Raw genomic sequence first — 27,322 nt, forward strand, 5'->3', positions numbered from 1 at the left:
AGCAATTATAATCCAATAAAAATGTTAAAAAAAATAAATAAAAAACAAAAAGGGTTTTCTCACTCAAGCTAAATGTCCGTTCTGGCTCAGCAGGGGGCGCTGCACATCATTCTCATTCAGGCCAATGGAGCAGCTAGATTCTCAGAGGGTCTCATACCGTGGATTAAACACTCCCCCTCAGAAGTGACACACAATCCTGCTAGCAAATCATTGGTCAAACTGGTCACATGATCCCATCCAACCACATTGGGGTCAGAAAATGCAATATTGAAGGCAGAAAAACAAATATTTAGAGAACAGCGTTACTACCACACGCTGTATTTCTGAAACATGAATAACCGGATATTGACATTCTCTGATTGAATACACAATTTTATTACGTACCTAGTTTTTTTTTCCATCATACGCAGAAAGTAGCTAAGAAGAATGTCACCAAGAATCAAGAACCTTCAGCACCAGCCTTTGTTCAACCACCAGATAACTAATGACCCTGGCAAGCTACATCAGTTTCCTCATTTGTAAAATCACAATTGACAAAGGATGATTTCTAAGGTTCCATCTAGCTTTATAAAGCCTACAATCCTAACTTACTGAGTTTATAAAAATAAACAAGAGGACTTTTCGCTGGTTGCATTGGCCATGCTAAAATCAAGATATGTTCTCTTAAAAATGTAATATTCAAATATAGAAGCCTTAATTTCATACAAAAATGGTGAATACTTGGCTGTTGGGTTTGGGGATTTTTAGCTTTGTTTTGCTTTTTCCAAGTCATCACAGAAGTAGAAAATCTCACTCTGTTCAAGGAATTATGGCATGTAGCTTGCATAGCGCTTGCTCCGAAGAACGGTATACTATATCTAGGAGTAGTTTCCCTAACCAAAGCAAAAGTTTTCTGTTCATTCTGCACCTGACTACACTTTACTGTGCTTACATGCACAATCTTTTTGTTATCTATTTCTCTCTGCTTATATTTGTCCCTTTTCTTATAGTGATGAAAGAATTCTAAGTTCTGCAAGGCAATATGGAGCATTATACTTTTTCCCTACAGGGATCAGTTCATGACATTTTACCTGAATTAAGGTCATTCTCTTTAATCAGTTGAGCAGATATGGACACTCATATTTACTCCTGATCATTAAGAATAATCTTAACAGGAAAAATATTTATTTTACATGATATCGAAAGAACAGTAGAAGATCCTCTTTGAGAAAGGAAAATGTGAAATTAGCCATGGGACTCCCTTTAAAAACTGAATCTGTTTTTGCAAACTATTATATATAGGATGGATAAACAACAAGGTCCTATTGCATAGCACAGAAAATTATATTCAATATCCTGTGACAAAACATAATGGAAAAGAATATGATAAAGAATATATATGTATAACTGAGTCACTTTGCTATACAGCAGAAATTAAACACAACACTGTAAATCAACTATACTTCAATAAAATGCTTTAAAAAAATGAAAAAAGGTGAATCTGTTTTAATAAAAGGTAGATTATAAAGCAAGTCACTTGAACCCAAAATACTTTATTTGGATCCTATGTTACTAAACATCTTGATCGGTGTTGTTACAGAAGCTGAATTTGGGGTCTAATGAATGAAAAGAGAGCCCCAGTTAGCTTTTGATCAACTAAGGTGGATGGTCTCAACTAAGCTTAAAATTAACTGTGCACTATTCTCTTCCACAAATAACAGATTCCTCCATGGGATTTTTCCCAACTATCCAATGTAAGGAAAAGACCCTCTTGCTTTCCAGTTGTCTCCAGGAGCCTGCTTTACCCATATAAAAAAAGGAAATTTTTACATTTGCATAAACCTCAGGATTTGTGAAATCATGTTTCAAAGTCGTTAAAGATGACCAGAGTGGGAGGTGAAGCCAAGTCATGAACTATGCATGCTGTTAATCAGTTCAGATATATACGCATGTAAAATCAACTTAGTGGGTGAAAAAATTATTTTCCTGCCTAGAACTAAGTCTTGGTCCCATTGACACTGTACAAACCTCAGTGTGGCTTCCAGCATTGGACCCAGCAGCTCTGTCTGCTCTCTCTCTGCTGCAGCTGTTTGCAACTAACTTGAATTATTATCATTAAAGAGCTTCTCCCAATTTCTGAACCCAAAACACAGTACAGAGCATTGTTCATTCATCTACATTATAGAAAAACAGAGATTTGTTTTGAAAATAAAGGTCTACCTAAAGCCCCCAGTCATTAAGTCAGAAACTAAACTGCAAGTGGACGGTAGTGAAATATGAGCTCAGAACTGAAGAAACAGACTCATTAAGGCTTACATTTTCTAACTGCCTATGTTAGCCAAGGCAATCTTAAATCAGAAGTATTTTTCCTCCTTCCAAGGAAACTCTTTCATCTACACAATTAAGGGGTTAGACAAGAGAAATGATTCTTCACCAGAAAAGTACATCAGATTACCTGGGAAACTTTTCCAAACACACACACACCCATCCACACCTCAGACATACTTATTCAGAAGGTGGCATGTACATGTTGAAAATGTTCCACAAAAGGGTTCTGATCTCTATCTTCAGTGTGTAAATTCTAAATCTCTGAAGTCCTTTCCAGCTCTAAGCACTACGTTCATCATAGCCAATCAGAAAAGAGCTCTACAGAGTTGAATCAATAAGGTTCTGCAAGCAATAATGATTTGTTAATTACATGGTGAGATTGTAGTGAAAGAAGAGAGGCACCTGGTTTCCATCTTACAGTTCAGTTGTTGAAAAGGCTTTACTATTAGATTTGCATTTCACAGACAGCCTAGTATAGAGGAAAGGAATGGGCTTTGGCCCAAGTTCAAATTCTTGCTTCTTCATTAGTAGCTGGGTAACTAAAGCTGCACTAGTTACTGAACTTAAACCTTTTTGAGCCTCAGTTTTGCCATGTATCTAGTGGGAATAAGAATTCCTCTCTCACTTGTGCACAGTGCCTCACACAGAGCTTAACATATAACAGGTGCTGGGTAAATGTTACTTCCAAACCCGTCATACTCTCTTCTGCTTCTGTCTCCTCATTTCTCTAAAGATAAGCCTTTTCTCACTATAAAACTAGTAAGACATTTTGGTTTAAAGAGAAAACTGTAGTCTTAATTATTCATGCCAGTGATAGAAAGATATATGACAGACAGACGAAACATTATAACTAATCATCCCAAACTTGTTTATATTTATTACTATTTCCTAAACCACACACCTCACCTTAGTCATTTCTATTTTCAGGTCAAATCCTCCAATTTTCTAAGTAGAATGCCTTGGGCAAGTCACTTTATCTTTGGGTCTTTGCTCTGTAAAGTATGAATGTTAATGTCTTCACCATCTACTTCACAGGGTTGTGTGAGATCCAAATGAGATAATGTATGACAAAGTTATTTAATGTGCATTTAATATTACACAAATATAAAAGAAGGCTATTAGATGGCAACTCTTAACAGCCTTTCACCAGGTTTCTCAGACACAACAAATTTGACTTGCTTACACTCTCATTTTCTTTCTTCATTCCCATATTATAAGGGAGATGGTAAAAACAAAACCAACCAGCTACATGTGAAGAAGGTAAACATACCTGAGGAATAAATTGATTTGCAACCGTAATATCATATACGAGTTCCAACTACAGTAATGCCTATCCCATTTGTTTTCATTATATGTATTTCACTTTAGTAAATCACATAATGAAGCTTTTTGTATTTCCCACAACCTTCCTAATACATTCTCAGAATAGTTCCGGTGGAATCATAATTAAATATGCATAGATAGACTTTTTATTTTTCCAATAATATGAAAAAACAACGAAAATAAATAACAAAGGTACAATTTTCTAAAATGAGCAAATTTTTTTTTTTTGGCTGCGCCACACGGCATGCGGGATCTTAGTTCCCCGACCAGGGATCGAACCCGTGCCCCCTGCAGTGGAAGTGCAGAGTCCTAACCCCTGGACCACCGGGGGAAGTCTCTAAAATGAAACAATTTTAATATAGGGTGCTAGCTAAGCATACCAGAATAACTAAAGATAACAGAGAATACTGTAGCCCAGAAATTCCTAACATGTTATAAGATTTGACCATTTAGGCTTGGTTGATTTGGGGATGCCCCCTTAGATTCTTATCTCACCTGACATATGGTGCCAGACGTCTATTTTTTAATTAAAAGAAATGATAAATTTTGCAAAATCCTTCAAAACTGTGGGTACATGAAACCAGGGTAGACAGTTATTACGCTGCCAACAGAGGGTGTGATCACAGAGTTTCCACTGACACCTCTTCAAGGCCTCTTTGGGAACGTAACATTTCTGTTGTGTCTGAGTTGACTTTTACCATATCCTAGCAATGAAGATCATGCAGCTCACTCAATGTTTGTTGCCTAAATCTGGGCTCCCCAGTCTAGCCACAGACCTAGGTTCCACAATTTCCTTCTTTCAGCTAATAATTTCAAATCCTGATTCTGTCATGCATCAAGTTAAAAAAAAATACATAATATTAAACAACAAAGAAAAAAAATCATACATAGTAATTTTGTTTACTACTGTTTCTATTTTTACTCATGTTTCAAAAAGCTCTACTTTATGCATTTTGAGTAAAACAGTAATTAGTTCAACCAAATTAACACGATAATGATTAGATTATTTCCTTATGGTTATTCAACAAGCCAGGAATAATACCTAGGCATAAAGTATAAAACCTAGAACTAAATTTAACAATAAGTACACAGTACCTTTTTTTTTTTTTTTTTTTTTGCCATACGAGGGCCTCTCACTGTTGTGGCCTCTCCCATCACGGAGCAGAGGCTCCAGACGCGCAGGCTCAGTGGCCATGGCTCACAGGCCCAGCCGCTCTGCGGCATGTGGGATCCTCCCGGACCGGGGCACGAACCCATGTCCCCTGCATCGGCAGGCGGACTCTCAACCACTGCACCACCAGGGAAGCCCCACAGTACCTATTTTTAATTGCACAGTTTCAGTAGGACATTAAAGAGAAGTTTCAAATGAAGGGTGGGATATATACCAGATTCATAGTGGGAGGACTCAATATTATAAATACTCTCCAACTTAATTTATAGATTCAATATAATTCCAATAAAAAGTAAAATGGAATTGGGAGGGTAGATCACAAAATGATGTTAAGGACTTCTAGTCAATAAGGCATGCTGAGCTGATTTGGGAAGTGCACTCCATCCCCACCCCTTGCCTTCCCATCCCATACCTTTCTTTGCTAACATATATAAGCTCTGGATACGTATAACAAATTACTTTAAATGCATAGCTGGGCAGAAAGCAAGAAAGGGAAGTCTCCCGGAAACAAAAAAGAAACTCAAAACTCATAATAGTGATTAGGAATCGAAGACCTAGTAGGAATATGAGAATAGGATATTTACCTTCAAGTGTAGAGTTTACCTACCACGTGAGGCTGGAATTAAGCACCTTACATAAAATCAGGAGGGTGGAAGAACTAGAAAAACTCCATCTGCTCAGAAGGAAAGCAGTACAAAACAAGATTTCAAGAGGAATCACATAGAGATCTAGAACTGAAAATATCTTTAATGAAAAAAAAGTAGACCATTTTAACATAGCCACACTTAAGGGGAAAGGATTTACAGAGGTGTACACCAGGGGGCGGAATCTTGGGAGACATCTTAGAGTTTTTGCCTACTACAGGGAAAAAGCAGTATTTGAAGATATGTCCCAGGTCACACCACATTTAGCACCTTTGCTCTTAACCACTGTGCTAAGGGAATTGCACATCAAATACTAGAACAGCACGGAATTGGGCTCAGGATCCTAAGGGTATGGCAGGATTTTCTCTAGAGCCACTGAAGACTGACTCACCCTCAGGCCAAGTCATCACCTTTCTTCCATCTTTGCAGGTCAATCTAATATCCTACTTCTGGATCCAAAATTCCACTTCTATGGAATAAACGACACTTGTTGTCAATGTAAATACTCTGTGTGTGGCTCACATGTATTTTTCAAGTTGTCTTTTCAACTTCTAGGAACACATTAATAAAAACATTATTTAGATTGTCTCCTTGTCACTCCTTTACCATAAAAGACTTTGATTGAATAACATTACAAATGCTGCAAAGATCATATGAAAGCTAATAGTTTAAAGCCCTTTTAAAATTCCCCAAAGCTGAAAAGAGACATCCATTAGCATGCTTGTTTATTCTAGAGTTTATTGGCTTATGGGTATCAGCTTCATTGTTTCACAGGAATGCATACTTTTTTTTAATTGATCAACGGCAGAATACAAACGGTGAACAATTAATCTTAGCTGTTTATTACTTCTATGATTCTCTGGAAACAGAAGGGGGAAAATGTCTTATGTGCTTATAACACAAAAGCACTATCTCAGATCATTTCCCCAGCTGTGGAACAGGTTGCAAACTTCATCTTAAAATTACCAAATGTATATCTTAATTGATTAAAATTCTTCTAGCATCATTTTAAGAAACAAAAATAGTTTTTGTGACATTTCTGTGAATAAATTTGATTCCTATAGTAACCATCTCTGCCCTTCCCTTCTATCCTCTTGCCAATTATGCATCATTGAAAAACTATACCAGGTTTTGTATGCATGACCCTTATAATGAACAAGCAGGACCCATGGGATATAATCAGAAAATGACTGTTTCTTCCATTGCGTCTGTAAGTTTATTATGTGGGGCTGGTTTTTCCCTTGTCCTTGTATGAAATTCAGGACAGTTGTCATGTCTTTTGCAATCATTCAAATAATGAAGACTTTTCAAGTCACTCTAAGTCCAAAAAATCAATCACAGTTCTGTAATTAATGTGTCTAATTTAATATAGCACTCAAACTCTTCCAATTTCATGCAAAGTTAAATGGCTCCCTCCTGCAGCTAGGTATGGCCTAGTGAACACTTTCCCACATGTTCTGGGAAAGGTGAACAAAGATTCTTCTCTCTCCAGCCGGATTGCTAATTTAGGTTGCTCCCACTTTCTGATCCAAAAGTGGGGATGAGGTAGAAGGAAAAAGAGGCAGCAGGAACATTCTTCCTTGACTAATACAGACTAGTTAGATTAGATCTAATGCTGGTGATCTGTGAGCGTGGTGAGTGTTTAAAGGTTACTTTTTTAAAATTGAAATATAGTTAATTTACAATATTGTTTTAGTTTCAGGTGTAGAGCAAAGTGATTCAGATATATATATATTTTTTGATTCTTTTCCATTGTAGGCTATTACATGATATTGAATATAGTTCCCTGTGCTATACGATAAATCTTTGTTGCTTATCTATTTTACATACAGTAGTATGTATCTGTTAATCCCATACTGCTAATTTATCCCTTCCCCCGCCACTTCTCCTCTGGTAACCATAAGTTTATTTTCTATGTCTGTGAGTCCGTTTCTGTTTTGTAAATAAGCTCATTTGTACTATTTTTTAGTTTCCACATATCAGTGATATCATATATTTGTCTTTCTCTGTCTGACTTACTTCACTTAGAATGATAATCCCTAAATCCATCCATGTTGCTGCAAATGGCATTATTTCATTCTTTTTTATGGCTAATATTCCATTGTGTGTGTGTGTGTACATGCATATATAGTGTGTATGTGTGTATACATACATATGTATATGTATATGTATATGTGTGTGTGTATATATATATATATACACCCACACACACACACACACATATATACGTACCACAACTTCTTCATCCATTCATTTACTGATGGCTACTTTAAAAGCTTACTTTTTCTTTTGAGCCGGGGCGGGATGGTGATGAAGATAATTGAAAGTAGAGAGGTGGGAAACCTCAACTCCAGCCCCATCACTGGGTATCTCTAACCTCCGTATCCTTTTTTGCTGATGGTTACTTAGGGCTCCCTCCTCAGTTTACCCTGCTGGGGTCCAGGTGGTCCTCTCAGACATGACCTGAGGTGATCCCCAGCTAGCTCACTCTCCATCGTGGTGATCTATCCTTGTTCTTTCGGGAACAACCCATGCACTCTGTGCTCTACCAAACTATGGAACAGTGCCGCTACATCTCTTTCACTCCATCATCAGAGGAGCTAGCCAGCCAGTCTCTTGTCCTGTAGATTTCTCAGGCCTGAATCTCTACACCTCCCCATCTTCAGGGATACACATTAAACACTCCAAATAATCTGCATAAAACCCCTTTCTCTAGACGTGAGTTGAGGGGCAGGTACCTCACACCCCTTTGTTGGTGGCCAGGATCTGGGACTCGAATTCACCACCAACTCTCTGAAAATCATCTTCTAATCATTCTTTTTTTGGCCTCTCCAATCTGTTTTATCACCTGGGAGTGGCCAATAAGCTAACCACGAACAGTTTAAACTGGTTCTCCTGTGCTTCCAAGTCTGCATTGTGGTCTTACTTTGGAATGTGGCCTCTACTGTCTTAAGCCACAGCTAAAACTGAAAACTAAAAAGTTCCGTTTTAACATCCTGTTCCATGAGTACTCATATTTCTATCAAGTGGTCCATTTCTATTTTTCTTCCAAAAGGAAATATATGTATTCTGTTGGCTCACAAGCTCCTACAAGCAGGGTTTGAACTCTCAAGAGTTAAATAATTGTATAAACTGAGGTTTAACCATGAAGGATGAAATGACAATGGCTGAGGCGGGGTGATGGGGTGAGGTGGGGACCTAGGCAGAAGCACAGAGTAGCAAGAGTCAAACACGCAATCAGAGCTCCCAACCTATATAGCCTCCTGCGCGCTGGACTGAACCCACGATCTTCTATTCTCCTGGTCCTGCTCCTCTATGACACCACGTAGCAGAGTCACCTGGGAGTTATCTTGGATCCCTCCCTTTCTCTCATCTGCAAGATCCAATCAGTCACCAAGTTTTATTACTGCTACATATAAAGCATCCCTCCTACTCAGCCACTCCACCCATTCCCTCTGCCACTGTTTCATTTCAGTAAGAGTTAATGAGGACCTATGTTTTTTTAAGAGAGGAGAGTGGAGTATGCTTATATGTTAATGAAAAAGAGTCAATCAAGAAGAGATCAAAAATATTTGAGAAAAAAAACAATTGGTGAGGCCAGATCTGTAAAGGAGAAGGAGAGAAAGAACCCTGAACCCAGAGGGAAAAGGAAATCTTGGACAGGAAAAGAAAAACTTCACTATCTGAGATACTGACTTTCTCATAATGCTAAATTTATTCAACTTTTCAATGTTAATATTTTCTTTTCTGAAATAAGATTAGACGGTGGTATTTTTAATGTCCTTACTTGAAAAACATTTAAACTTGGCAAACATTCAGTCCCTAAAATTTGGGGTGGGGGGGAGATTCTTCTATTCCCTCAAATCCAATTCCCCAATCTTGAGTATCTACGTGGCTACTGACCTCTCTCTCTCTTTCCCTATCTTGTCCCTTTCTCCTAAGGGAGAAACATTTTTCTATTCGCTGTCTACACTTTCCTGTCTTCCTGATGCTCATTCATCATTCCACTGCAGCCTTCCTTCTATCTGCATCTCGCCACTGAAACTGCCCCTGGCTGAGGTCACACTGACCCAATTGCCAAACCCAATGGTAACTTCTTTGTCCTCATGATGCTAATGAGAGTTCTTTTCATCTTAAATTTCTAAATTCCCTTTGATTCTCTGATTTCACTCTCTGCTCTGGCTACTCCTTCTCAGGCTCCTCTTGTCGACCTGTTTCCTGTGTTCTCAGAGTTTCACTGTTGAGGGTTCCTTTTGCTGCACACTCTAGGTTCATCTCATCCATGCCTTCTACCACCACCTGACAACTCCTCTATAATTACCTTGTGTTACCTGTACCACTCTAGGACGTGACTATCACCTTTTCCAGATGAGGGAAATGAGGCTAAGAAAACTAATTTGCCAAAGTTCCATTATTAGTATAATGTTAAGGAATGTGTTTAAACCACAATCTTCCGAATCCAAAGGCCATAGTCCTCTGACTCTAAGACAACTGTTTTGAGGATAAAATAAGATAATGTATAAAAGTGAAAACAGACAAAGGTTTCTATTTTAATCAAGTTCGGGCATCGTAGAATCAAGAAAATTTTGTAAAGAGCCCAAGCTCCCTTCTATAATGCCATCTGCCTCTTGCCGTCTCCCTTCTCTCTGAGGCGGTAAAGTAAATCACAGTACATTCCAACCTTCTCCTTCTCCTCTCTCTGACTGTGGAGTCAGCCAGGGATTCACACCATAGGTACAGGACCTATCTTACCCCTGATTCTGGACTAATTAGGCATTATTTCTCCAAGGTAGAGCAATCAGGGAAAAAGGACCAGGTATATGAAAAGACTATTGCAAAAGAAGACGCTTCTAAGTAATTACCAAAAATGGTGTCTACTGAAAGAAAGTGGAAACAGTAGAAAAGTGGCAACAGTAGAAACTTTCATAGATATTCTCTTTAGTGGACTCAGTAAGAAGAAAATGGACATCGTAGCTATGAAACCAAAGCAGGTAGTCATAAAGCGGAAAGAATCTGAGATTAGGTAAGACAACTTGGATACCAAAAATATCATGACCCAATAAAAAGTTGCAATGGAGGTGGTGAGTAAAAGATTGGAAATGATTGAAAATCTAATCAAAGTAGATTGATTAGATTAAGCTTGAGAAATTCTGCCCATATTCAGAGAAAAGGCAAAAGATTAAATGTAGTAAATAAAAAATGAGATATGGGAGATGAATACATAAATGTGTATGTAATTACAAAAAGAAATAATCAGGAAAAAATTGAATTCCGAGATGAAAAGAAATTTTAAGTCTTCAAATCAAAAACTACTCAAAGAGTACCAAGAAAAATTAATGTAACAGATTATCACCATGATATGATATGGTAAAAATTTTCATAGTATCAGAGAAAAAAAAAACAATGCTTTTATAATGGAAAAGAATCTGAAAACGAATATATATAACTGAATCACTTTGCTGTACACTTGAAACTAACACAACATTGAAAATTAACTATACTTCAATTTTTTTTTAAATGATGCTTTAAGCGTCAAGACAGAAAAACAGATTATCCACAAAAGAACAGCTATCAGGCAGACCTCAGACTTCTGCAATCCTAACCTCTAGAATTCAATAGAGCAACATCTAGAGAGCACTGAGGTAGACTGTGACCCAAGAATTTCATATAAAGCAAGAAAAACAGAAAAGTATTCCCATCTATACAAGGATTCCTGAAAACAATTTCTTAAAAACTTCTGAGCTATTTATGACCTCCTAAAAAATTACTTGAATATATACTTAAATTTGTCTTGCTATGAACTTAAGGATGGAGGAACTGTAATTCTATTAAGCCGGCATAAGCAGTAGAACAGCTTAAACAGAGTTAAGTCGAAATAAACTCGGTCAATGTGGGCACAAACCTTAAAGAAAATGTCCAAAGTCCTTAAATAGAAAATAAATGATTTCAGCATTTATTAACGGTAATAAATTTGATTTTAATAACCCTAGCTGATATCAACAAAAAAACTAGGAAATGGCAGAGCTGGAGAAAGAAAGGTAGTAAATGTGTTAAATTTCTCATCTTACAAAAGAAAGTTTATTAATACCATTTCTCCCTGGCACTGATTAGGGAAGACAAGGTCATATATATATATATATATATATATATATAAAATATATATATATATATAAAACATATATATATATAAAACAAACAAAAACCTTAAAGGCAGCTATAGTTGGATTTTTTTAAATATGATCTATACCTTTTTAATCTATCAGAAGAAAAGTTAGCAAATAAAATACAGTCCAGACAGCTAGAGAAAACTGTTGAATAGCAGGGGCAATTCTTATGACCTACTGTTAAATTTTTTAATAAAAAGAATGCATAGAAAAAAATCTAAAGTCTGTAACAACATTCATACACATATATGTTCACATGGATACTTTTATCAATAAAACTGGAAAAATGATGCCAAAATGTTAGATGTGCTTATCTCTGGATGGTAGGATTAGAGGTGGTTCTGACAGTCATCCTTATAGTCTTCGGTATTTTCCAAAACCAAGATGTAAAATTAGTCAACAGTCTGACATGCTCCTTAGCGTTTTTTAGTGTTATTATTTTTTTTTTTTTTCGATGCGCGGGCCTCTCACCGTTGTGGCCTCTCCCGTTGCGGAGCACAGGCTCCGGACGCGCAGGCTCAGCGGCCATGGCTCACGGGCCCAGCTGCTCCGCGGCATGTGGGATCTTCCCGGACCGGGGCACGAACCCGCGTCCCCTGCATCGGCAGGCGAACTCTCAACCAGGGAAGCCCCTTAACGTTTTTTATAAGCCTACTTATAAACTTAAATATATTTATATATAAATTTACATATGATACTCCAAACACTCTTACCTCTTTCTGCTCACATGGTTTCCAAAAAAACATTTCAATAGTGATAAGGCACTAAAGTATGCTAAAGGAGAGTATTATTTTAAAAAGGAAAAAAGTCTGGACTAATTAAATACTATAGGAAAGAGGTATGAAGTTACAAGAACTTGCTTGAAGATTTAAAGCGAAATTTCCTGAGGCACTTCTGCACTTTCCAAGAGGCGGCAGAGCTGAGGACCAGGGCAAACGCTGCCTGAGTTGCTGGCAGAAACAGTCCCAGTTTGGAGACCCAGAAGCTGGGCCATATGAACATTATGGCCAAGACAGTTGCTGTTTGTACTAGACCTAGCAGCAGAACCTTTTAAACTGTTTACAAAAAAGATTTTCTATGAACCAACTAATGCAGAGAATAACATCTGCCTTTGAGGATATGGAAGAAACTGCGAAGGAAGGACGCCTTCCACAGGTGCAAAGACTCTCTCCTGGGGTAGAAGCTTCAAGGTTAAACTTTAAGGAGACAACTCTTCACTTCTTTACGTAAGGTTTAATGTTGATCAGATAGAATAACAAAAGCCAAAAGAAGTTGATTAAAACATAAATTTATGAAACTAATGGTAAAATTTTTACTGCTAAATAGTTCTATTTGTGTCAGATTCAGTAGAAATATTCCTTATAGGACAATGACTTTCAACCCTCTCAAACTAAAGCTCATTTTTATAACAAATATTCTGTAAGTTACTCCTTTGCTGTCTTGAAATGAAATTCATAGAAAATATAGTCTAATTACATACATATTTTCAAAACCAAACAAATATAACATCCTAACTGTAATATACAGGAGACATAAAAGAAGTAAATTTGGGCTTCCTTGATGGTGCAGTGGTTGAGAGTCCGCCTGCCGATGCAGGGGACAGGGGTTCGTGCCCCAGTCTGGGAAGATACCACATGATGCGGAGCGGCTGGGCCCGTGAGCCATGGCCGCTGAGCCTGCACGTCTAGAGCCTGTGCTCTGCAACAGGAGAGGCCACAACAGTGAGAGGCCCGCGTACCGCAAAAAAAAAAAAAAAAAGGAAAAGAAAGTAAATTTAATTAATACACATTTTAATTTATAACTGCTCTGGGCAGGACGACACTAGAAAACAGAATTTCTAAAAAGCCTTGAAGGAAGTGGTACCATGTAATACAGAATCACTTGTAGGGAGTAATGGAAGGTGTAGCAATTAGTCATATTATAGATGTGAATCACCAAAATGTCATGAAATTATAAAGAAAATATATTTTCAAAGGTGTCTTGGGCTTCCCTGGTGGCTCAGTAGTTAAGAATCCGCCTGCCAATGCAGGGCACACGGGTTCTATCCCTGGTCCGGGAAGATCCCACATTCCGTGGAGCAACTAAGCCCATGCACCACAACTACTGAGCCTGGGCACCTAGAGCCCGTGCTCCGCAACAAGAGAAGCCACGGCAATGAGAAGCCCGTGCACCGCAACGAAGAGTAGCCCCAGCTCGCCGCAACTAGAGAAAGCCCACGCACAGCAACGAAGACCCAATACAGCCAAAAATAAAAATAAATAAATATTTTTTTTAAAAAAAGGCATCTTGATTGTTGAGGATTAATTCTACTTTGGAACACGTATTTTAAACCTAGTAATTGTCTTTAGTCTTTAAATCTATGCAAGAATGTTGAGCTCCACACATTGAACACAGCTACACTGAAATATAGAAACATGTGAAGACTTTATAAGGTCTTTGCAGAATAAGGAAATTTGCCAGATATCCCAAAATTAGCATACTATCATCTACAGATTCAACCAACAGCTTGACTCTAGGGAAGCAGTGTGGGGTGTTGAAAGGGGTATGTGTGTGCGGTCAAGATGCTTAACTTCTCTGAATCACAGATCTATATAAAGGGGACCATAATGTCTATCTGTTAGGACTATGAAGATACTTTTTAATGTATGTAAAGTACCTAAATAAATAAATGGTGGTGATCTTGCCACTAGCAAGAGTACTCCCCTAGATTCTATGTGGTCTCTTAAGATTGGATCCAATCCTTTCAGTGCCTATATATCAGGATAAATTCTTTTGTAAATCCTCAACCCTAGGAACTTGGGAAGATAGATCTTTAAGACAGAAGATCTTGAAAGGCAGAAACATCAAGAGATGGAACTTCCCCAAACCAAGTCTCATTTAAGTAGGATTTTGAGGGCTAGAAACCCCAGTGATTGTCTCCATTATTTCAGATTAAAATCTCTGGGGAGGGGTCTGAAGGCCAACCATTTCTGAATGATTTGCTGATTCATTAAGTCATGCTCTTCACACATCCCACCACCTTGCTCTTCTCTCTTTGCCCTCATCTTTCTTAGGGTACTCCTTTTCTTCTGTCAGTAGGTTGAAATAGTCCCCATGCAAGATAATGAAAAACACAGGATGCTAGTTTATAGTCGTTCACCATCTTTGTAAATGACTTACATTGCCCTTAAGATCACACTTTGAATTTCATTGGAAATCAGAGATTTGCAACTTACTTTACTGCCATTCCTACATCACTGAACTCGTATAGAAATTCATTTCAAATGAGCGAAGTCCTCATTACTACAAGAACTGGAAAGAATATAAAATTTAATGTCTATGAAAAGAATATGAAATGTAATGTCTCTTCTCAAAGTTTGGATTATGGCTACGATTGCATCAACATTCATCTGTAGAAAGAAATTATTAGAATCTAGATGACTTCTAAAGTGCCTTCCAACTTTAATACTGTATGACTCGATTATTTCTATACAGGTTGAATCATTGGGAAATTAACACAGCACCATTAAATAAGGCAATTTGTGATCTAGGCTGCCCTAAGCCTACTACTCTCTTTGTGGCTAAAGGTATTTCTTAGAATACTGAGCTAAAAATGTAACTGAATTCTTCAACCAATGCAAACGTCCTAATTGATGGGAGTGGAAAAAATTCAATCCAGAGTGCCAGCAATTGCTCTGTGAGCTAGCGCGGCAGGGGGAGTGTGGGGTCAGTGAAGCATCAAGTTACAGACCAAATTAAAGGTCTGGAGAAGAGTGGCAGGGTCTAATCATCCACTGAGGCTGCCAGAATTGGATCTACCGCCCTTAACTCGCTCACAAAGAACTGCTCGGTGGATGCTAAGCACACAGACTAAGGGCTTCAAACATCTTTCATTAAAAAAGGCCTTCAGTTCCAAATAGCTCTTGGTGGAATTACTTCCTTGAAGTTTTCAGTTCTGTCATATTAAAATTTCCATGAAAAAGTAATCAAAACCTAATGCTTACAGTGTCCTGTCACAAAGAAAAATATTGCAGGTTTTCATTTCTATTAAAAACATGTGTTACATATATGTACATAATTATGTAAGTCCCAGACCCAGTGTACACATATATACACAGAAACCTTAGGAAAATAATAGTTTTCCCTAAGCCAGCAAAATGTATAACACAACGTTGTACTCTGTTCATAACTCCCCTCATTAAGCCAATGCTTTGAAGATGTCAGCAAATAGTGAATATTTCTGCATACTTTGTGTCATAAGCTGCGAACACTAGATGTATTAGAATGAATTAAGGTCACTTTTAAAATTCAAACACAGTAGTTTCTGGACTTGGTTGGCTGAATCGTGTGTATCTGCACTATTTTTCCTAGAGGAAAGTTAATTTTAGAAAGGTGAAAAAGGTTGCCAGGAAAACAATCCCATTGACTCAATACCTAGACAGTGACTCTAAAGGTTCAAAATGCTTTACAGACAGTCACCTACTTGTCCTTAATATCCTTGAAAGCAAGTATCAAATATTATCCCTATTTCATAACAAGCATCTCATTTCATAAAATGTTGTATGATTTACTATCATACCTACTTCATGGTATTTAAAAAAAATTAGTCCTTCACCTCAAATTTCCAAAAGACAGATAAACAAAAATCTTTATTTTCCCTGGTAGTTACACTCAGAGTTTGTTAATTACTTAGAATGGTTCAGGTATAGATATACATGAAAAGCAGCAGATGTACATCTATGACAAAGTTCAAGATGGAGAAACAGTACTAGTGCAAACTCAAATACAATATAATTTACACTCTTAACCAATTCAGGGTAGAAGAGCTTGGTTCAAATAGGAATGTAAACAGGAACTAAATCAATTTATATGATAATTCCTCTTTGGGTTCCTAGAGATATAGTCCATTAGTGTCTTTAGCCTTAAAATAACCAACATGTAAAAATGCCAGTGGTCATTGACAGAAAGTCAGCCAACGCAAGCTCAGTGAAGGAAACTTTTCTGATTCCCAGGAGAATAGGCCCCCGTCCTTTCTAATTGCCAGGGTACTTGTGAAGGAATTCTTACATCTTAAAAGCTTATGTTTAAAAACTAACTCTTTAACAAGGGCGGTTAGAAGTGGGGTATTTCTTTCCATCCTATATCTGAGTTTCAAAAGAACGTTAACCCTCCCGTCCCAAAATTGCCATCTTAAAACCAATGACACTGCACCAAATTCACCAACTTGAAGAGAAGCAGCTTTCACTCCGTTTTAATTCCCTATTCACACTACTATTTTCAGGGGATGTTTGCCAACAGTTGGGTGCCCCCTCTCCTCATAAGGACCTTACAGATATTTTCAAGTAATTATGAGGGGAGAGTGCATCGCAATCACCTGGAGTGCTTTTTAAATACACAGAAGCCTGCGCGCACACGCACACACATCCCAATTTCTTAATCATGATCTCAGCGCCCGCGTAGGAGCTATTGCTTTAAGCTGTGATCAAGTTCTCGCACCGCAGTCACCCAGAAAACCTTGTAAACTCATCACAGTATTTAATTTTCAGGAAAACAAAACCCAAAAACCAAAACCAAAGAACCTCCATCACTGTTTGGTGCAGATACAAAAGATAAGACACCTACCTTGACCACGGGTTAATATCCTCCCAAAGTTAGTATAGTAACAAAAGGGGAAAGAGGTATGTTTTGGAAGGAGAGGAGTTGTGATTTCTCAGCTTGGAAATTATTGCAGACTCGAGGGGGAAAACGGTGCGCCGGTGTTTGCGCCACACACCTGGACACGCTGGACGACCTCCTGCCTCCTCCTTCGCCCTCTCGTCCGGGGCCGGGGGTGCGGGGTTTCGGAGCTGCCCGGGGGAAGGGGGAAAAGTGAGGGGTGAGGGCAGAGAGGAGGCGGGGGGTCCGCGAGGGCCGGAGTCCCTGAGGGCCGCCCGCCTGGGGCTCGGCCGGGCGCCGAGGGGACCGGGGAGGGGGCGAGGGAGGGAGCAGGAGGTGACAGCCTGGGGAGGCCGAGCCGGCAGCAGGCACCGCGGGCCTGCAGCGCCGGTGCGAGGGCAGCAACCCGCGCCCCTCCTTACCATGCGCGCGAGGTCGGAGCCCGGGGCAGGGAGACCGCGAGGGGCAGGGCTCCGGCGAGCGCGTGCGCCCGCTGGCGTCAGCTGTCAGCTTCTCCCGGCAGCGGCTTCAGGTATCGGAGGCATTCGGGTCTCCCGGCTACCAGCCCCTGCGCGCGTCTGGGGCCCCTCCCCCGGCCCTCGCCCCCGCGGCTGCCTCCTCATCCCCTCCCGCCGCCCTTCGCGCGCTCCCCTTCTCCCCCTGCTGTTTATTCCGGAGAGCGGTGGCCCCTCTCCCGAGCCTTCCCTCCCCCAGCGCGCGCACGCACACACCCCCAGAAACGCGCTCCCTTTAGGAAGCTGGCAGCGAACGGGATCCTGGAAATTCTGGGGCTGGGCAATTTCAGAAAAACCCTTTTAAAATCTTTGATCTGCCCACCGAGGTTCAAGGCAGACACCACTTCCATTCATCCCCTGCCTCCGTCCTCATTTGTTTTAATCACAGCATCACTCGACAGTTGATATTCATGTAGATTGTGCTCTGAGAATCTGCTGCCAGTCATTCTTATTTTCCCAAAATTGCTCCTTCCATTTTATTGTTTTAAAAATGTAGACGTCCCCACTAGTTACCCTTAGGTGGCAAGGACTTTCGATTGGCCCCGGGAAGGATATGTTCAGCTGTAGAAGACAGGACAAGTTTCTTTTGCTAGCATTGTCGATACCTGCCACCTGTCAGGGCCCCACGTCAGGGCAAGGGCAGTTAATTTCACCTGGCTTGGAGTACTGAGCATGCCTCCGTTCCCGGTTAGGAGAGATGCAGTTTTGAAGCCAAAGTTCTGGGGAGGAGCAGGTGGATGTATTCAAAGAGAGTTCTAACGGCAAACGAGCTAGCAAAAGGGAGAGCATACTGAATAATATAAAAGATGAGAGCGATGGGAAGCGATATGTGAAAACATCACTGTATCACTAACAGGCAGGAACTGGGAGTGACATATCCCTACTGGGAATGTGGAAGGTGAGTTGTTAAATGGCGCTCCGTTTGTTCATTCATTTACTTATCAATATACGTTTATAGAGTAGATTAGAGTGTAACATTATTCATAGTCATGTTATAATTTAAGGGTACTAGGAATTGAGAAGCAACCAGTTTATAACAGAGCGCTGGGAAATGCAAATACGTTAAAATACGTTTTAACTCCATGTTAGTCCACTATCTTTCCTAAACTTACCAGATAACTTTTTAATCTAAGGGCTGGAAAAAAAAAATTGGTGCTTACTAGAATTGTCAGGGTTCTCTATTGGGCAGGAGGCCAGTGCTGGAAGACAAACTCATTAAACAAGTTATTGCAAATGAAAGGACCCCCTTAGGTGACAGAGGAAGAGTGGGGGTGGGGGAGGTTAGCACAAAGGCTCTGGCCTTCTTAGTCATTCAGCCAATATTTATTGAATGCTTACTAGTTCAAGACACTGCTCAGGGCTAGGGATAGAAGAGATAGCAAGAAAGATAACATCCCTAACCTCGGCAAGCTGAAGAGGGGATAGGCAAGTAAACAGGCTTTTGAAAGTAGATGCTCTGATAGAGGATGGCACTCACAGAGGGTAGTATACAGGAAGCCATAGGAGGAGAAAGAGTTGGGGGAGGGGTAAGCATGCAGGGAAAACCGGAAGGTAAGAAAAGCCTGGTAATTCAGAGAATTTAAAGAAGCTCATTGATTGTGGCTGGAAGATTGTTTCCAAAGAGTGGGAGTGGGAGTGTTTGGGAGGAAGAATGGAGAGGCAGGCTAGAGAGGTAAGCAGAGGCCAGATCATGTAGAGTCTTCTAGGCCCTGTTTTAAAATTGCATCTTAGGGAATTCCCCGGCGGTCCAGTGGTTAGAACTCCGTGCTCCCACTGCAGGGGGCCCGGGTTTAATCTCTGGTTGGGAAACTAAGATCCTGCAAGCAGCATGGCAGGGCCAAAACACAAAACAAAACAAATCAAAATAATGGCTTCATCTTATAAAAAAATAATATAAAAATAAAATTGCGCTTTATTCCACAGACAGTGGGGAGACATTGAAATGTTAAGGCAAGGTAATAACGAGATCAGATTTTTGCTTGAGAAAGACTACTGCCTACAGACAGGAAAAAAATGAGGATGGGGGGTAGGGATGAGAGGGAATGGAGAGAAGAGCTTTAGAAGGGAGACATGGTCAATGAGTATCAGCATGTAGATCCTCATGCCTTTGTGAAATCCGCCCCACCACAAGTCCTTGGAGAGAGGAACTCTTCCTGAAGGGACGTGGGGAGGGAGGAGAGTCAGCGTGAGAAACAATTGAGAAACAATAGAGGTAAATAGAAATTAGAGATAGAGAGAGAATGGTATGTTTTGGGGGTTGGGTTTTGTTGAGTTTTTTTACAAGATATTTTGTTTATACATAACTCTAGCTCATACAGTTCAAGGATAAAAAGAATGTTGATTTGTTACTGAGTAGTGGAGTAAATTAAAGGAAAATTGGACACACAGGAATCACTGATATATACATATTCCAAATTTCCTGCTTTGGGACAGCAAACCAGTATGCTCCTACCCCAATAAAGAAGGAGCTCGCCTCTCCTTCTGAGAGAGTTGTTTTATTCCTATTATCTTTCACTCCTGCCATCTAATCGTCTTATGATCTGCCTCGATTTCAATCCATCTGTCGGAAATCAAAGTTCATGCTACTTGTACTAGGTCATGCTCTCTAGATTAGTTTAGGTCTTAGACACCTGTGGCTGCCCCGGGAGCTGAATTACCTTATGGCGTAAGCATGGTGGGCTGTAATCAGAAGATCTAAAGGAAAGCTCAAGTGCTAGCGCTAAGGTGTTTGGAGGTACCAGGGCTCCCTGCTAGACCTTCTCTCTACTCTGAGAGCACAGGGGCAGACGTAATATCCAGGGGGAAAGCTGGCTGACCAGAGCCAGAGGAGGAAAGCCAAACATTTTACCCCTAGCTTTGCTTGTTATTATTTTGAGATCATTTGCTACATTCTCTCTCTCTCTCTCTCTCTCTCTCTTCTCTTATTTCTACTATCCTCAATTTTCCTTCATATTTTTCCTTTCCTATTTCTCCTCTCCTCTTTTAATCTTTTAAAATTTTTGTTTTAAATTAATTAATTTATTTATTTTGGTCTTTGTTGCAGTGTGCAGGCTTCTCATTGTGGTGGCTTCTCTTGTTGCAGAGCACAGGCTCTAGGCATGCAGGTTGCAAGTTGTGGTGCACGGGCTCAGTAGTTGTGGCTCGCGGGCCCTAGAGCGCAGGCTCAGTAATTGTGGTGCACAGGCTTAGTTGCTCCATGGCATGTGGGATCTTCCCAGACCAGGGCTCGAACCCGTATCCCCTGCATAGGCAGGCGGATTTTTAACCACTGCACCACCAGGGAAGTCCCTCCTCTTTTCTTTTTAACTCTCTCTACACTTCTCTTTTTCCTTCTTTCCTTTCTCCCTTTCCTCCTTTCTTCATTAATTGATTCACAGATATTTTTGTATCCAGTATCTATTTTGTATCTATATAGTGCAATCTACTCTGTTAGTGGCATAAGTGCTGGATCTACAGAGAAAACCAAGGCAAGGGGCTAACCCTTGAATTCATAGCCAGTCGATGTATGAATGAGGACTCTATGGTTGCAGGTAATAGAAATGCAGTCAAGATAACTTGGGGGTCGGGGGGAGAGGAAGTGTTTAAGAGGTAACAGGGCTGTCACCTGGGAGCCAAACATATGGATACAGACAGCAATCTGAAATGGGAATTGAATACAGTCCTGACTCTCTCTCCTTCCCTTCTCTTGATTCTCTTTTATCTTCATTCTCTCTCTCAATTCCTAATTCCCAGGGAGGGGACTAACTGGCCTTACTTGGTCAGATGCCCAGTCAAGGAGGACAAGGTGTCAGGATCATGATGTAAAAACATGCCTACAAAAAGACATAAAGAACCTGAGTTTAAGTCCTGACACCAGCTGCCCAGACTGTCAGTGGTCGTGGCAGCCCTTCTCAGTGGAGACAGCGCTTAGAGGGGTGCTTCACACAGAACACAGAGCCAGGGTCTGAGGCAGGACCCAGCGGACACGTCTGAGGGTTGACCTTGACCACCTGCGCACACCTCAGATCTCCCAGAGGAGCAATTTCTAAAGTTCCGTGTGGCCATGTCGCAGGAAGCCTCTGCAGTGCTGTGCCTTTAACCCCTCTGCAGCACCTTCACATCTCCCCCTGAACTTTGACAGATACCGAAAGCCCCACAGGTGGGAGAAGTTACCTTTGTGCTGCCCACAAGCATGTAGACAGACCCCAGACTGGTTGGAACCAGGTTGATGATGCTGACTCCCAACTGCCTCACCACCAACCAATCAGAAGAATGTCCACAAGCTGATCCTGCCCGCCTCCTTGAACCATTACCATAAAACTCTTCACTACCCCTTCCAGGTCGGGACACAGTTTGGAGGGCATTAGCCTGTTGTGGCCCCCTTTGCCTGGCAAAGCAATAAAGCTATTCTTTTCTACTTCACCAATAAATAAATAAATAAGAGGGAATATCCTGGCAGTCCAGTGGTTAGGACTCGGTGCTTTCACTGCCATGGCCCGGGTTCAATCCCTGGTTGGGAAACTAAGATCCTGCAAGCCACGCAGCGTGGCTAAAAATAAATAAATCAGTTAATTAATAAAAATAAAAAGAAGAGAGATTTGTTAGAGAATGGGTTTAGCTGTGATATGTTGAATTTCAGATATTAATAGGATATTAAGCGAGGAAATCTGATAGGCAATTATAAGAGTATGATGCTCAAAGAGAAAGTAAGTTGTTAAATATATTGATTTGGATTTTATTCATCTAGAGGTCATTGATACCAGGGGTGTGGATGAGATCACCCAAGAAAATCATGTCTAAGGAAAGAAGCAAGGGCCTATGGGGATCCCTGGAGAACACCAACATTTAAAAGGATAACAGATGCAAGATAGCCAGCAAAGGAGGAGACCCTAGAGAAAGCAATGTCATGCAAGTCAAGAGAAAAAGGTTTTGGAAGAAGGGGATGCTAAACAGTACCTAATGCTGCATAGAAATAAAGTAAAAGTATAGCAGTATTCAAAAGAAGTCTCAATTGCCTATTTGGAGATCATTACTGGTCTTTATGAGAGCAGTTTTAGTGGAGTGCTAGGAAAAGAAAGTACTGTACATTGCATGAGATTAAGGTTTCTTAATCTGAGCACTATTGATGTTTTGAACCAAATAATTCTTTGTCGTGTAGGCTGTCTTGTGCATTAAAGGATGTTTAAGCAGCGTCACAAGCCTCTACCCACTAGATGCCAGTAGCACCTCTCCCTACTTGGGACGACCAAAAATGTCTCCAGACATTGCCAAATGTCCCCTGGGGGCATAATGCCCCCTCCCCCACTTGAGACTCACTGCATTAGATTGAGATGTGGATGGGAGAGAGACAAAACAAATGTATTTTTCCAAAAAATATTATTAGGAGGCAGCATCATCTCTTTTTTAAATTTATTTATTTTATTTTATTAATTTTTGGCTATGTTGGGTCTTCGTTGCTGCGAGCGGGCTTTCTCTAGTTGCATCGAGCTGGGGTTGCTCTTCGTTGCGGTGCACGGGCTTCTCATTGCAGTGGCTCCTCTTGTTGCAGACCACGGGTTCTAGGCTCTCAGGCTTCAGTAGTTGTGGCTCACGGGCTCAGTAGCTGTGGCTCATGGGCTCTAGAGCGCAGGCTCAGTAGTTGTGGTGCAGGGGCTTAGTTGCTCTGCGACATGTGGGATCCTCCCGGACCAGGGCTTGAACCCGTGTTGCCTGCACTGGCAGGCGGATTCTTAACCACTGTGCCAGCAGGGAAGCCCAGCACCATCTTCGAAAAACCTTTTTCTTTTTGGTTTTTTTTTTTGGTGTTTTTTTTTTGGCTTATAAACAGAAATTTATTTCTCATAGCTCTGGAGGCTGGGAAGTCCAAGATCAAGGCCCCAGCAGACTGGGCGTCTGGTGAAGGTCTGCTTCCTGGTTCGTAGACAGCTGTCTTCTTGCTGTGTCCTCACATGGTGAAAGGGATGAGGGAGCTCTCTGGAGTCTCTCTTACAAGGGCACTAATCTCATTTATGAGGGCTGTGATTGGGGGTTAGGATCAACACCTTAGCATTCAGCCTACAGCCCAGGCTTAGCACGGTAATGGCACAATAAAAGATGATTACTTGAACATGAATTCAACTGAAATTCAAGCTTAAAAAAAACTGTTCACTGTCATCTCCTCTACTAGAGGGAATTAAGCTGGCCTGTTAAGTTGCCTGAGGGGACCACTAAATGTCTAAATTGGGAATCGACTATATTCTATCCAGTTTAACCCTTTCTGTTAACACGGGGAAAGAGAGGTCCAGGGAGTTCGAGAAACTGGCCCAGAGACAGACAACTACTTTTGTGCTGGGTCAAGTGTAAGACCAGGGTTCCTTTCATTAACACCAACATCTTTTCATTTATGTGGCCTTTCACAGTTTACCAAGCACCTCTCAGCTCCATGACCTCATTTATTATACTATATCCATGAGCTTACAGAGATGGCTTTTGGGGGATTTTTTGCATCCTCAGACCAGTGTTGCAATAGCTTATTCTATACTGACTCTTAAATTTAAAATATATATATGTACACACACATGTAAATGTATATGTAAAAATATATGTGTGTACATATACATGCACATATGGAAGACACGGCACCACATCTCCCTGTGTCACCCCATGCGGGCCACACCGGGGCAGTCACAAAGCACCAACAGAAAATGGTCTTCGGTTTCAGAATTCCCGAGTTGCCACTGATGCTTCAATACTAAAGGGCTTAGAAGTGTTTACACTTTCAAGAGGAGTAGGAATGTTTTAGGCTTCCCTTTAATGAGTCTCATTTTGAGATAGAATGGCAAGGTTGGTCACTCTTCATGCAGTTTTTGTAGTAAGTCTTTCAGGGAATGAATGGTGAAGCCAATTCATTTATCCTCCTGGAATTTGTCTTTCTTCTTTTTCTTTGTTGTGAGGTTATATATTAAAGGTATGGGCATACAGACATTACGAAAGATAAGGGCTATCACGGGAGGGAGGAAATCAGACAATAAATCCAAAGAAACCTACGGAAATTAAAAACCTTAACTCAGGGGCAGGGCAAGAGGCGACACGGTCTTTTCACAGAGCCGTTACACATAATGCAACTGTCGTCAGAGGCAGGAATGGAGAAGACTAGACATTCAGCTGCAGAAGGAAGCTGGGGTCTTGGCTTTAGAGCTTTCACTGTCTTTAGCATTCGGCTGGGCAGCAATTGCCTTTTCCAGAGTAGGCCAGAGAACATAAGTCCAGTTTGGTTTTTAAGGCTTGAGTCAGCTCTGTGGCCAGCAGCTCGTGGAGGGACACACCGTCGTGGGAGTACACCCAGTTTCTCCCAGTCCAGTCGTAACGCTTGCGGACACTGGATGGTGAAGACAACCAGATTTGCTCGTTTGTGGTCTGCTTGTTGATGACGTACGTTCCTAGATCTCCACCCAGTTTAATTCTTAAAACACCACTCCCAAAGGAGACATCATAGTCTTCAAATGTGTAAGGTTTGTCTGCAAGGTCTTCAAAAAAACTCTGCTAAGGAGTCCAGCGTCTCCTCGGCCAGTCTTTCATAGGCGGTATTGTCCTGAGGGCCAGCGTCACCCAAAGTTCCCGTTGTCCTCAAATTCATCCAACAGACACACTGCTTTTTGACATTCAGGATCCGGTTGAGGCAGCAGAGACTCAGACTGGGCTGGCTGGGTGTGCCGGCCGCGGCGGTCCCAGTGCGCAGGCCCCGGCAGCCGTAGAGCTGGGGGTCCTTCGTTGGCCGCGGGGCCCCGGCGCGGGCCTAGGCAGAGCCCGGAGGCGCCGAGCGGGGCAAGAGGCTGGCGGCCGCTCGGCGCCCAAGCGTCCACATCGAAAAACCTTTTTCTTTTCCTAACTTGCAAACATCTGTTCATTCTAAATTTAATTTTTTAAACCCAAGCTGCCTATGGGGAAGATACCCACCCAAACTTTCTCTAGTTCCTTTAAATGAAGAATAAGTTTAAAAAAGAAATATTTTATTTATAGAAGTGTATAGACTCAAAATAGGAATTATCTTTCTTTCTTTATATTTATTTATTTTTGGCCATTTGGCTTGTGGGATCTTAGTTCCCCAACCAGGGATTGAACCCAGGCTCTCAGCAGTGAGAGAACAGAGTCCTAACCACTGGACCACCAGTGAATCCCCCCATAGGAATATTTTAGAGTTTCACGTCAATTTTTTAAGATAATGCTCTGTTTTGACAATCTTGTGACAATGTTGAGGATTTCTAGCCAACTTGTAGTGGAAAACACTTTTCTGCCTCTGATGTTATGATTCTACCAACAGTGATGGCATTTAATATAATCTAAACAATGTTAGTCCATAAGTAGAAAAGCCCCTTTCAACAGAGATGATTTTATTTTACAGAAAACAAGGGAAGTAATACCAAAGCTCTGTCGTCTCTATTTTTTTGGCCTCATTCCATGAAACAGTTGCTAAGGATATATTAATAAAATGTGTTACAAATGATATTTGCTAAATTTAGAGCAAAATTAGATTCTAGGGTGAAAATTTGGTAACCACTTATCCTTTGTTCTCCAACTGTTATTGTCTTACCACCATATCCCTCACCTTCTCCTGCTGCTTACTTTGAATAGTCTTCTCTGGCCATCGTCCAAGCTAGAATATCCCATTTATCAACCAACTGGATATCGTTGCATTCACATATTTTCAAACCTAATCTCAAATTACTAACCTGCATATGATACTTTGGCTAACTCTACCAGAATAGAGTATGATATCTTGTTTTTAAGAACCAAATGTGTCACTATATTTATATTTATGACCGGGTTTAAAAGAGAATCTGGTCATCAGCTTATTCGAGCCACGTTAATTTACGGAGCTGGTATTGCTGGAAGGTCTTTAAATGGCATCCAGACAACAGACCCATGCCACTGTCTTAGAACCAAAAGGGGATGCATTTCAATTAAACACATATTTTAGAAGTATTTGTGTTAGGCACTGTGCCAAGGACTGGGAGAGAATAATAAGCATGGATGTGGTCCCTGCCCATGAAGCTTGTCGTCTGGGAAAGATAGATATGTGTGTAAGAAAGATAAGATGTCTGTGTGCAGTGGATGTAAAAACTTCTTAAGGCAGAAATGGAACCAATTTAAGAATCAGGGTTTTAACATTTCCAAAATTAAACCAACAAATATTTTTAAGCATGGTCCCCGTTGATCCCAACTGTACCTTATTTGGTTGTAATTATCATCCCCTCTGTGCAGAGAGAGCAAAGCTCACCAACTGTTCCATATGTGCCCCCATGTTGCCTAGATTCTTTGCAGTGAGGTGGGGTAGCATGACCCATCTGGTCACTAGCCAATGAGCAGAACCCTAGAGGAGCTGGTATGAGTTCGTGTCTTGCTCTATTCCCCTAACACTGTGAACACTAAGGACTCATATCGTGATGGTGGATCACAAGACCAAAAGGAGCCTAGGGCAATGAGTAAATCACAGGAAAGGAAGCCCTGCAGAGTTGCCTGAACTGACCAAGAGTTTTATAGAGTGAGAAATAAACTTCTGTTAAACAAAATTGTTTAACTGCGGTTAAATAAACTTTTGCCAAAAGA

General features: G+C 40.7%; 1 protein-coding gene and 1 pseudogene across 3 annotated transcripts in view; both read right to left on the minus strand.

Annotated features, from left to right (window-relative positions):
- The window catches only part of RNF144B (ring finger protein 144B), a 167,398-nt gene extending 149,594 nt beyond the window's left edge, over nucleotides 1-17,804 (minus strand). The window contains exons 1-2 of one of the 3 annotated variants that reach the window (XM_060307873.2): nucleotides 17,666-17,800; nucleotides 17,362-17,434 (exon numbers count right to left, since the gene is read on the minus strand). The gene's annotated coding sequence lies outside the window, so the exon portion shown is untranslated. Of the gene's footprint in view, nucleotides 1-17,210; nucleotides 17,338-17,361; nucleotides 17,435-17,665 lie in introns of those variants that run through there. The other 2 variants (XM_060307875.1, XM_060307874.1) reach the window with 2 other exon arrangements.
- A 7,121-nt stretch (nucleotides 17,805-24,925) lies between these two features.
- On the minus strand, nucleotides 24,926-25,580 carry LOC115866028 (frataxin, mitochondrial pseudogene; annotated as a pseudogene).
- Between the last annotated feature and the right edge of the window lie 1,742 nt (nucleotides 25,581-27,322).

This window comes from Globicephala melas, chromosome 11 (assembly GCF_963455315.2).
Source record: "Globicephala melas chromosome 11, mGloMel1.2, whole genome shotgun sequence".
Classification (NCBI taxonomy): Eukaryota; Metazoa; Chordata; class Mammalia; order Artiodactyla; family Delphinidae; genus Globicephala; species Globicephala melas.